This window comes from Micromys minutus (genome assembly GCF_963924665.1).
Source record: "Micromys minutus genome assembly, chromosome: 23".
Classification (NCBI taxonomy): Eukaryota; Metazoa; Chordata; class Mammalia; order Rodentia; family Muridae; genus Micromys; species Micromys minutus.
This window is the reverse complement of record NC_137958.1, coordinates 22,738,230-22,751,199: the sequence shown is the minus strand read 5'-3', so window position 1 is coordinate 22,751,199 and position 12,970 is coordinate 22,738,230.

The window sequence follows — 12,970 nt, the reverse complement described above, 5'->3', positions numbered from 1 at the left end:
AACACTGAAGAAAGACCTTGAAGAAAATCCTAGAAGAAGAAAGAATTTCCATGTTCACAGATCATCAGAATTCATATTAATGAAGATGATATTACCAAAAGGGACTCACAGATTAAATGCGATTCAAATCATACATTCCGTGACCTTAAAAGTTAATCCTAAAGCTTGTGTAGAAACACAGAGATCCCAAATATCCAAAATAATCTTGAGCAGAAATAACAGTGATGGAGTTTTCATAACCCCCCCCCATTTCAAGTTATACTATAGAGCAATACTAACGAAACAGGATGTGTTGATGCAAACAGAGACATATAGACCAGTATAATACAGTAGAACACCTAGACATAAACTCATGCACGGACTTTTCACATAGATGTCAAAATATACAAGTTGTGCAAAAGACCATTTCTCCAATAAGTGGTTCTTGGAGAACTGGATTTCCACAGGTATGACAGTGAATCTCTCTCCAGTGCTCTGTACGAAAATCATTTAAAACTCATCAAAGGCTTGAGTGTAAAACATGAGACTTTGAAATTGCCAGAGGAAAATGTATACAAACCACTTTAAGACAGAAGCGTAGGCCAGCACGTGCTGAAACCGGCTCCAGCAGTTCAGACTATTATCATGATACTCTCCCCACAGGAAGAGAGGATAGTCTTCTCCAGGTAGGCATGCGACAGAGGATCAGTATCTACTACATTATACTGGAATCTATAAAGAACACAAAGTTATACACACACAAAAAAATTAGTGAACAAATGGACACACAAAACAAACAGTTCTCAAAACAAGTCTAAATGACCACTAAATGCAAAATATCCAATGTATTTAAAACTCATACGGGAACACAAGAGACATAAAATAACCATAATGATCTTGGACTAAAAGAGTAAAGCTGGAAGAATTATAATACCTGATTGCAAGGCATGTTACAAACCACAGTAACATAAACAACCTGGCTCTAGCAGAAAAACAAACTCACAGACCATTAGAGCAGAAAAAAGGTCCCAGGAATGAACCCATGTTTCTTCAGCCCAGTGATTCTTAAGCAAAGTGCACGGAACATGCATTACAGAAAAGGGAGGCTCTTCAGTAAATGGATGTGTGAGAACTGAATATCTCTACACGTGAAAGATTGAAACTTGACTTCTGTCTCCCACAAATGAAAATCAATTTCAAATTAGTAAAAGACTTTTTAATGTAACAAACACCTCAGAGTTGGAGTTCATTGAAGAAAGCAGAGGAGAAACACTTTAACATGCTGACACAGACATCTTCCTGGATATGAGTCTAACAGCTCAGGAAATAAACCTAAGCATAAGCAAGTACTATTACAATTAATTATAAAGCTTTTGCACACCAAAAGAAGTAGCCCAGTGAAGACTCAACCGACAGAGTGGAACAAAATATTTGCCATTTGGCAGATAGTTACTAATCCAGATTATACAAACCACTTAACAGCAACAAGAAAGCAGGTAATCCAATTAAACTTCAAAACTGATCATCATGGACAAGGGGAAGAATGATTGTAAGAGCCAAAGGACTAGAAAGTCTGCCATGAGATTGTATCTTCTACATATGACAAGGAAGGTCCACCCATGAAATCTCAGTATTAAGGTCTCCTAAACAAAACAAGCACAATGATAACACAGCTGACATGCCATTATGGGTGGGGGAAAGCTCACATGCCTCTACTCCTACATGAAGAGCCACAGGCAATCTCAGTGGGAGCTGAGAGAGAGAGAGAGAGAGAGAGAGAGAGAGAGAGAGAGAGAGAGAGAGAGAGAGAGAGAGAGAGAGAGACTCTGTCTTCTCAAGGGATGAGTAACCAGAGGTTATCCAACTCCAAGTGGCCACAAACATAAAAACAACACAAAATGAACTCAGCAGACATATGAATATGTATTTATAGACACATATGTGTCTATAAATACATACATAACTTAATTGAAGAGGCCATGAAAAAATGGATTTGGACGGTGGGAAGGGAGGGGAAATGACATATGGTACTCAAATATGAAATTCTAATAACAATTAAAAAATGAAAGAGAAGAATGACATGATCTCGTTTTCCGGAATGTGGAGACCATCGTGTTATGAAAACTAAGCCAAATTCTGAAGACAAATGCAGCATGTTTTCTTTTAAATGCTTAAAATATGAGGAGCTGAGGTATGGGCAAGGAGAGGGAAGGAGGCATCTAAAAGGAATGGGGGAAGACAAGAAGATAAAGTAATGGCTAAAATAGACAAAACATACGTAGGGCGTTTTCTCCCATGTGTAGATGCTGAAGCGGGGCTCCTGTGCAGTGAAAGGAAAAGCATGTCCAAAGTATAATGAAACACATGTGCAGTATCATGTAGCCCATGACTTTGTGTCAACTCAAAGTCTAAAAAAGGTAAAACATAAAATGGCTAAAAAATAGATGAAAACACAAAACACCCTCAATCTATCAGGAAGATATCAGTGAGAACTAAGCTGAGACTCCACCTCACCTACATTCAAGTGGCTATCATTTTAAATCACAAGAAATAAGAATAATAGAGGTTGTCAAGGATAGGGAAAGGAAGAACTCTTTCTACACTGATGGCATAAAAGTAATCACCATGGGCAACACTATATAGATTCATGATAATATAAAAAATACAATTACTAGGGTTTGAGAGATGGCTCAGTGGTTAAGAGCACTGGTTGCTCTTGCATAGGATCTAGGTTCAATTCCCAGCACCCCCATGAAGGCTTACAATCATCCACAACTCCAGATCCAGAGGATCAGACCCCTCTTATCTTTCATGATAGCAGGCACACATCTGGTACATACACATACACATAAAATAAAACAAATAAATATTTTAAAAGTATAATTACTATTAGGTTCAGCTATATCATTCCTGGCTATATATCCAAAGGAAATAAGCCCATCACATAGTTTAGTTACTTCTCTCATTGCAGTGGAGGGAAAAATACCTGGTAAAAGCAATGAATTAGTTTATTTTGATTTTGTGATGATACAATCCATTGTGGTAGGAAGGCATGACAGCAATGATCACATGGCATCCACAGTCAAGAGCAGAGAGAGATTAATGCTGGTGCTCACTGTCAGCTCTTGGAATGTGGAAAGTTTAGAGAAAACATAAAAACCCATAGCCTAACAGAACAAAGGGGATTATTAGTGAAAGAAAGGTAAAAGAAGGGTGGTTGGAAAAGGGGAGGTGATGGACAATATAAATTATGCACATATGTGTGTGTGTGTATGTGTGTGTGTATAATCTATCACTATTGACCTATCTCTATAGTCTATGGTGAAATCCGTTAGTTGGTGCATTCATATGCCTTAAGAAGTACCAGTGGGGGCTGGGGAGATTCAGTTCAGTTGATAATGCGCTCGCACAACAAGAATAAGAACTTGAGTTCAGTCCTCAGCAGCCACATGAAAAGTCAGAGCATAATGGAAGGTGATTGTATTCCTAGTACTGGGAGGTAGAGAGAGGCCGCTGCTGCCAGCCAGACTTGCCTACTCAGTGAGCCCAGGTAACAAAGAGCAACTGTCAGAAAACAAGATGGACAGCTCCTGAGAAATGACACCCACGTTTGTCTTCTGACTCCCACGTGCACCCTGCACACAGGGACACACACAAAGAAGGAAAAATATAGTTATAAATTTCAACAACTGGTTAGTTCTTCTTAACATCTAGAGGTAATATTTAACTTTGCCTCAACCACTTCCAAGGCAACAAAACAGCAACAGACATTCCCCCACCCTCCCCTTCCACTCATAACCACAATAGCTTAGATTTCCTGATAGACAGGAAGACAAGTTCCTCTCCACAATGGTCACCCAGAGAGTAAATAAAATAAAATAAGAAACCAAAACTGTTAAGTGGCAGTCAGCATCCTCTTCCCTTGGTGCACTTTGGCTTGTGTTCCTCCTCTAGAAGCCTCCAAGTGACAAAGGGAGCCCTGCATTGTTTTGGCTATAACTGGGAAGGTTGATGAACCTTTTAGTGTCTTCAGTCTGGGGTGCTACCCAGGAGGTTGGGAACTCCCACTCAGCATAGAATAGAGCAGGCTTTGAGCTACACTACCTTAAACCTATCCCAAAATAGTGGTGGTGGTCTCATGACTACCTATCACCCCTGTGCTGGTCTCAGCTTGCTTGTTACTGGTCTTCTATGGGATGGGCAAGAATGCCACTGGCAACTCTTTGCAAAGCTTGGTAGAAACTCAATGGAATGTTTTTCCTATGCTTGTTAAAGCTGCTAATAAAGCTTCCCTACTGTTTTAGTTAGGGTTGTACTGGCCCCCATAGGCTTGTTCAAACACATGAGTCTATGGGACCATACCTAGCCACAGCATAAAAAAAAAAGTATGTTCAGTCAAACTTCCAAAGTCTCCATTGTCTATAGTATCAACAATGTTAAAAGTTCCAAGTTCTGAGTCTCTTCTGATATTTATCTAATCACTTAACTGTAATCCCTAAGGCAAGACAGAAACCATTTGGACAAACTCTAAACTTTGCATCTCCATGTCTGATGTCAAAGCAGTTTTCAGACCTCCAACTCCTTTTCCATCTTTGTTGGCTGTAGCAAACTTCTTTCTCCTGGGCTGGGTTCTACTCTGTTAGCAGCTTTCCTCAACAGGTATCCCATGACTCGGGCATCTTTAGCATCTTTGGGTCTCCAAGGCAATTTCAGTGTTACAGTATCATGTTTCAGTGTCTGGGATTCCACATGATCTTCTGGGATCCTCCTAAGGGCTGTTGTCACTTCCCCAGCTCTGCCCTCTAGCACTCTAAGCTCAGGTTGATCTACTCCACTGCTGCTGCTGTTCTTGGTGGTCATCTTATGGTACCGGAACATCCAATACACTGGGGTCTTCCACTGCAACTAGGCTTCACCAATAGCCTCTTATAGACTTTCTTCATGGTGCCAAACCTCAACTCCTTTGCATGACTCATTCAGTCCTTGGCTGCCAACTGCAACTAAGGCTACACCTTCACCAATGGCCTTCCATGATCTCTCACAGTGCTGAGCCTCAGTTGTTCTTCATGACCTCTTCATGCCTTCAAAACCAGTACCACCTGGGTGACTCTTACACATTACTAAGTACAGCTGCAGCATGAGGTACAATTTTGGCTATCGTTGGGACACAGCTTCTTTGTGCTCTCAGAAAGCACTTTGTAGATTTTACTTCAGTGATGCTGGTCACTTTTTAATGACAACTAATTTCTTAGCTCCAGCTAGCCAGCATCAATTTTCCCAGTAGTCCCTCTATTCTTAACTTTAAAGCCAGAACCACATGGCCAAAGCTGCTAAGTTCTGTTGCTTGTTGGCCCCTTTGTTCTATTACATTATCACTAGCTTTCTATTTCCCAACTCTTTCACTGCCTATGCTTGGCTGTCCTGGACCTAGCTCTGTAGATTGACTTTGAATTAGAGATTGCTATGCCTGTCTTCTGGCATTAAAGGTGTGTACCACCACACATGGATTTAAGCTTTTCCTCACCTAGAATTTGCTCTGTCACTGGCTGGCTTTGAGCTCAGAGATCTGCTTGGCTTTATCTCCTGGGATTAAAAGTGTGTACCACCATGCCGGGATCTAAATTTAACTGGATAAGATCTTTCCTCAAAATCCCACTCCCTTAATCTGCAGCCTCCTAGAACACAGGATTCTGCTCCATTTCATTTCCTGATATCCCTTTAATACTCAGCCCACATAAATTCTTTCCTTTCTAAGTTTGATACACTTGTTCAAAATGCCCTTTGTGAGACTTAACCAGAGAACAAAGTCTCTGCTGGACTTTTCTGAGACTTCCTTTGTCAATGCAATTAATATAAATCTTTCCACTTTAACCACAGATATACTCTTCAGGCAAGGGCAAAAAGCAGTCACATTCCTCACCAAAATATCATAAAACCAGACTCTAGGCTATGTACTGAAATTCTTCTCCATTAAAACCTCTTAGGCCAGGTCTGCACAGTTCAAATCAATCTTAGCAACAAAGTCTTTCATATTCCTATTAGGATGGAAGTAGCCCCATTTAAAGTATTGCAAGCCTTTCCAAATCCAAAGTCCTTAAATCCACATTTTTCTAAACAAAAGCATGGTCAGGCCCATCACAGCAATACCCCACTCCTAGTACTGACTTCTGTTTTAGTTATGGTTTTACTGCTGTGAGCAGACACCAGGACCAAGGCAATCCTTAACTGGCTGACTTACAGTTTCAGTGTTCAGTCCAGTATTATCAAGGCGGGATCATGGCAGCATCCAGGCAGGCATGGTGTAGGAGGAGCTGGGAGCTCTACATCTTCATCTGCTGTGCCTCTAAGAGAACACTGACTTCCAGGCAGCTAGAAAGTTGGTCTTAAAGCCCATGCCCACAATGACACACCTACTCCAATAAGGCCATACCTTCTAATAGTGCCATTCCCTGGGCCAAGCATAAGTAAACCATCACATCTAGGGTTATAAAGATGATTTTTTTCTGCTCAAAAGAGTTAGTACATCTATATAAATAAAGGCAGTAGCATCTTATTATAAACCACAGGAATAATGGTTTGAAACAGTGAAGTGTAAAGGAGGAATATGGGGATGAGAAATAAGATAGCTAGGACCAGGGGGTCTTACATAAGCTAATGATTTGTGCTGAGTACATGGGAGGGGGCAGTAGAGACAAGGATTGTGTGTGTGTGTGTGTGTGTGTGTGTGTGTGTGTGGTGTGTGTGTGTGTGTGTGTGTGTGTGTGGTGTGTGTGTGTGTGTGTGTGTGTTTGTGTGTAACCCTGGTTGCTGCTCTGTAGATCAGGCTATTGTTGAACTCAGTGATCTGCCTGCCTCTGCCTCAATGTGGAGATTAAAGGTGTGGGCCCTGCTGCTAAGAACATTATGCACACAGACTTATATATGCTATTTGAAGGGGAAAGTGGCCAAGGTCAGCAGAGAGCAATCCAACAGTATTGGCAAAGAGAACGCAGGTTACCTCATTACTGCCTTAGAACTGAGAACCTTAGCCTGGCGGGGGGACTTGGGGAGAGAGTTGAATCACCAGAAACCACAACCTTGATTTTCTTCAAGGTCCTGGCTCCAGCCTCAGACAGGACCTTGCCACATCTGCTACTGGAAAAAGACACAGAATGTAATGTTCCCTCTGTCCTTTCATCAGGGCCACCTGAAAGCCATGAGTTGATGTTGCTCCCAGCCACATCAGGGGTCTACGGCAATATGTTTCAAGATGTTTTTTGAAAGGTTGATTCTAGCAAGATCACTCCACAGGTCATCAGCACAGTTTCCATTAGTTTGTTGCTGTTCTGTTCATTCCTGTCTCTTTATGTTTTCTTTCTCTTTATGTTTTTTTTTTTTTTTTTTTTTTTTTTCTGGTAAAGTCCTTAGGTTTGTGTGCAGTCACATTTGATGTTGACTTGTTCTCACTTTCGCAGATCATTGTAGAAAGCATTCTGTAGTTACAAGTGATAAAGTGTAGACTGATGTCTACATTCAGGTGAGGGCAGTCCCAAAAGAAGGCAAGGTCTGTGATAGGCAGTCCAAAATAAATAAATAAATAAATAAATAAATAAAGGCAGGGGCAGAGTTTTTTGAGAGGTGGGAAGGAGAGGGAGGAGAAGAAAGGAGAAGAAAACAAGATGGAGGAGGAAAAGGATGAACCAGCCCTGTGTGGCTTAAATAGCCACATGTAGCTATGAATATCTTATAAGGGATGGATAGTTACAGGACAAATTGTCTTATCTAGGTGAGCAGTTTATATCAATATCAATTGGCTCTGAGTTTATTGTGTGGATGTTTTATGGAGTGGGAATTTACTGATATAAATCTGACTGATAAATTACAAACTTCTATAGTTTTGATTTTTGTCAGGTTACTGGAAATTGTGACAATAACCACAGGGGGCAGATGCTGAGAATGGGAAGAGTCCAAAACAGAGAGCCAAGAAAGGAAGGCCACTGCTGGGGCCAGAGAGTAGCAGGGGGTAGCGTGGCATGGTGTCTTTACACTGCATTTAATATTCACCACTACAGTAAACACTATATTGTTTATCACTGGTGCTTTTTTTCTTTTTTGCACTTTCATTTTTGACTTTTATAGAACTTTGTATGAGTCATCTGACAAAAGTCAGATTCAAATGGCCGGTCATTATGTGATACTAGTACTAAATAATTCATGTTTGTCCTTGACTTACCAGATAGTAAATATGTGTATCCACTTGGGTGCTGATAGACAAGCTAATCTATCATTTGAGAGCTAGTAAGTACTGACTAAAGTCTAATAATTCTCTTTACTGTTTAATTGACCTAGCATTCACTGATTGTTCTGTTTCAGAATGCTCCAAGATAATTCTTCAATATATTTTCTTCCTTAAAAAAATATATGTATGTATGTATGTATATATATATATATATATATATATTTATTTATTTATTAATCCCTTTGACACAGTTTTCTTCAAAAGTGCCTACACATATTCTGATTAGAACTCACCATATTTAGATTGTATCAAAATAATGACTTTATGATATCTTTTTCCTTCTCTCATACTTACTTGGTAGAATTTCAGAGTATTTATCTGAGCTCCAGGTTGACTGATAATTCATTTCTGCCAAAAAATAATGGCACCTGTAACAAACATGCCTGCTACACTAGATGTGACCTCTTCAACTGGGATTATAAACAAATAAGACCATGAGACAGGTGTGACAGGCACACTGACCCACCACACAGTCAGACATGAGGGTGCTTGACCAGGACCTTTTTCTCTGAAAAGGACATCTATCTCACCAGGTTTTGTCTCAAGCATGTTTTCTCCTGCCCATAATATACAGGGCACTTTAAATGGACACCAAAACTGCTTTGATAGTTAATATTAGTAATTAAGGTTAGAATGTCAGAACCTGTGGTTGCTATGGATACCGAGAGAAATCAGCAACACTCGGTAAATTAACATTTGGGAAACCGATGTGGCTATGAATGTGCTGTCATGTAATAAGTTCTGCAATGGTAGACTGACACAGTGACCACCTATGTTTCTGATGTGGTACTCATGGGGATTAGGTTTACTTCAGCCCAGGTGTGGGAAAAGATGCCATGAGTAGATATTCACGGCGTGGGAACGGGAAAAGAGCGTTCCCAGCTGAGCGGAGCACACACGGAGCAGAGGCACAGTCCAGTGCAGGAAAGTAGAAGACTGGAGCAGAGGCAGCCCCATTCATGATGGGACAGAGTGAGACACACAGGTAATAGAAGCCACACTCCCAAGCTGCTGCATCATGCAGAGGTGTTTGGAGAGCACTATCCAGGCAGCTGAGTGTCACAAAATGCCACCGTGCTCACGGCGCTCAGACTCACCTTTCTTGCAAAGTTAGCAAGAACATTGACCCACCATGTGGAATTTGAATGAGAGGGGAATAAAGATCAGAAGCAAATAGCCTAATACCTGGGCTGGTTTTAGAGAACCCCCATGTTTGCTTTCTCACCCCACAAGCCTCTGCTAACGCTCGGTGAGCTGGACACACGTGTTTTTTCATAATGTCACCCAGGTTTGGAGGACTGTAGAAGTGGACAAGATACTGAGCCACTTCCTTAATGAACTATGTAGTGTAACAGAAGAAACAGGAATGAAAATAAGAAAGACAAAAACCACTAACGATTACAAGTCCTTGCCCTGAACTGCCTGACTCTTGAACAATGCTTCATGTGAGTCCTCAGAACGGTTCACTAAGAACCATCCAACTTGAACACACCACTATTTGGTTTGATGGTTTGTGGCCAAGGTCGCTTATGAATTCCAAGAAATTCTAAGAAATGTTGCAATTTTCACCTTTGGAGACTATTCCTCTATCCCACTGTCTTTGTTTTCTAAATAGAAACGATCATTTGGAATTATCTGATCAAAATAAGAAGCAAGCAAAAAACAAAAAGAAAGGTTATTAAATATTACAGTCGACAACACAGAAGGCTGAGCAGAAACCGACTTTGTAGAGATCAATAAGAACGAAGCTCTGGGGCTACAGTGTCCCAAGATCAAAAGCAATAGCTGTCCTTTTGATGCCACTTCTCTTTCCAGCACCCACATGGTGACTCACAATCACTGTAACTCAGTCCCGGGGGGGATCCAACACTTTTTTCTGGCCTCTGTGGGCACTGTACACATGTGGTGCACAGACACACATGCAGACAAAACACCTATACACATGAAAAGAAGTAAAGATCTAAACATAAAAAACATAGCGCCGATGCTTATAATTTACTTTATGATATTCAGATTTTTTTTTTAGTTAAAGAAATGCAGATTCATCCAAGCAAAGTGATGCTTACTTGTAATCTAAGTGCTTAGGAATTGGGAGCAGGAAGATTAGAAGTTCAAAGTCATCTGCATCTATATAGTATGAGTTTGAGACTAACTTTGTCTATATAAAACACTGTCTCAAAAAAAAGAAGCAAGGAGGGAAGGAGGGACAGAAGAGGAAGGAAGAGAGGGAGGGAAGAGAGAAAAGCCCAAGGCTTATATCCAATTGAGGGTATTTTTAATAGTTGTTGTATGAAATCCATATATATCTGGGGCATTGAGCCATCACAGGACCAAGGGCCTCTTCTCTCATTGATGCCTGATAAGGCCATCCTCTGCTACATATATGACTGGAGCCATGGGTCCCTCCATGTGTACTCTTTGGTTGGTAGTTTAGTCTCAGGGAACTCTGAGGGGTCTGGTTGGTTGACATTGTTCTTCTTCCTATGAGGTTGAAAACCACTTCAACTCCTTCAGTCCTTTTTCTAACTCTTCCATTGAGGTTCCTGTTCTCAGTCCAATGGTTGGTTGAGAGCATCTGACTCTGTATTTCTCAGGCTCTGGCAGAGCCTCTCAGGAGACAGATATATCAGTCTCCTGTCAACATGCACTTCTTGGCACCCACAATATTGTCTGGGTTTAGTGACTGTATATGGGATGGAACCCGGGTGGAGAAGTCTCTGGATGGCCTTTTCTTCAGTCCCTGCTTCACACTTTGTCTCCATATTTCCTCCTGTGAAATTTTTATTTTTATTTTATTCCCTCTTCTAAGAAGGACTGAAGCATCCACTCTTTAGTTTTCCATCTTCTTGAGCTTCATATGGTCTGTGGATTGTATCTTGGGTATTCTGAGCTTTTGGGCTAATAGCTGCTCATCAGTGAGTGCATACCATGTGTGTATTGGTGTATTTGTGATTGAGTTACCTCACTCAGGATGATATTTTCTAGTTCCATCCATTTGCCTAAGAATTTCATGCAGTCATTGTTTCTAATAGTTGGGTAGTACTCCATTGTATAAATGTACCACAAGTTCCATATACATTCCTCTGTTGAAGGACATCTGGGTTCTTTTCAGCATCTGGATATTATAAATAAGGCTGCTATGAACATTGTATAGCATGTGTCCTTGTTATATGTTGGAGCATTGTGTGGGTATATGCCCAGGAGTAGTATAGCTGGGTCCTAAGCTATGTCCAACTTTCTGAAGAACCTCCAGACTGATTTCCAGAATGGTGTCCCAACTCTCAATCCCTTCAACAATAGAGGAGTGTTCCTTTTTCTCCACATCCTCGCCAGCATTTTGCTGTCACCTGAGATTTTGATCTTAGCCATTCTGACTAGTATGAGGTGGAATCTCAGGGGGTTTTTTGATTTGCATTTCCTTGATTACTAAGGATGTTGAACATTTCTTTAGGTGCTTCTCAGCTATTCCATATCCTTTAGTTGAGAATTCTTTGTAGGTGGGAATAAAAAATACTTTATTCTTCCACCAAATAGGAAGTACTGTTTTCCAGATAATGTGACATAGAAATGGTCACATGAACTTTTACTACTCAGAAAACAAAAGAAAGTCATAAAATGAGGTTGTTCTTATGCATTGGCAGAGATTGAGTGGACCAGTTACAAAAATAAGGGGCAATCTTTTATAGAACTCACACACTCCTTGATAACTAACATTCTTAATTTTTGGGTTGGTGGAAACTTTTACACAGATATGGCTTGTTTCTCCCTACCATTCAGGAACTTCAATTTGTACTGTGGCTCTCAAATAAAGCTAAAGAACTTGGACAGCTTGGGAATAGTTTGAAAAGTAAAACTGTGAAAAGGTTTTGAAAAGAAATGAAATGTCAGAGCCATTTTGTGATATAAAACCAACTATACTTATTAATAATTGTTTAAAAGACTGTGCAGATGTCAAAGGCACTCTCTTAGGGTTTTATAACCGAGAAGATTAAAAGACTGTGCAGATGTCAAAGGCACTCTCTTAGGGTTTTATAACTGAGAAGATACAGCATAACCAAGGCAACTTTTAATTTAATTTGAGCTTGGCTTAAAGTTTCAGAGGTCTGGTCCATTATCATCATGACAAGAAGCATGGTAGCATGCACAGAGACCTAGTGCTGCAGAAGAAGCAGAAAATTCTACCTCTTGGTCCACAGGCAGCAAGGAGGAGACTGGATTTTCACACTGGCGTAGCTTGAGCATAGGTCACACTGGCGTAGCTTGAGCATAGGAGAACTCAAAGCCTACCCACACAGTGACCCATTTCTTTCATCAAGGCCACATCTACTCCAACAAAGTCATACTTCTTAGTAATGCCACTCCCTTAGGTCACTTATTCAAATTCATTAGTCTATTGGGCCATTTATGCCAATCTACCAAAGGCATGTTGATATAGAACTACACTTTAAATGACAAAGAACATTCTGAAACTTTGATCTGTTTTTAATAAGAATCAATGAATTACTTCTCTTTCTACTTAACTTATCCCTCCCCCCCAAAAAGATTGCAGCATTACTGTGATTCTGTAACAGAATTCGGGAGTTTAGACTTCAATGAAGCCAAAATAAGCCAAGTCTCAAGATAAAAGTGAAGATCTGTTACCTACAGCAGGTAAAAGCAGCCCTGTAGCTGGCACACCCTGGCATCTACCCCATCTATGAACTACTAAAGTGC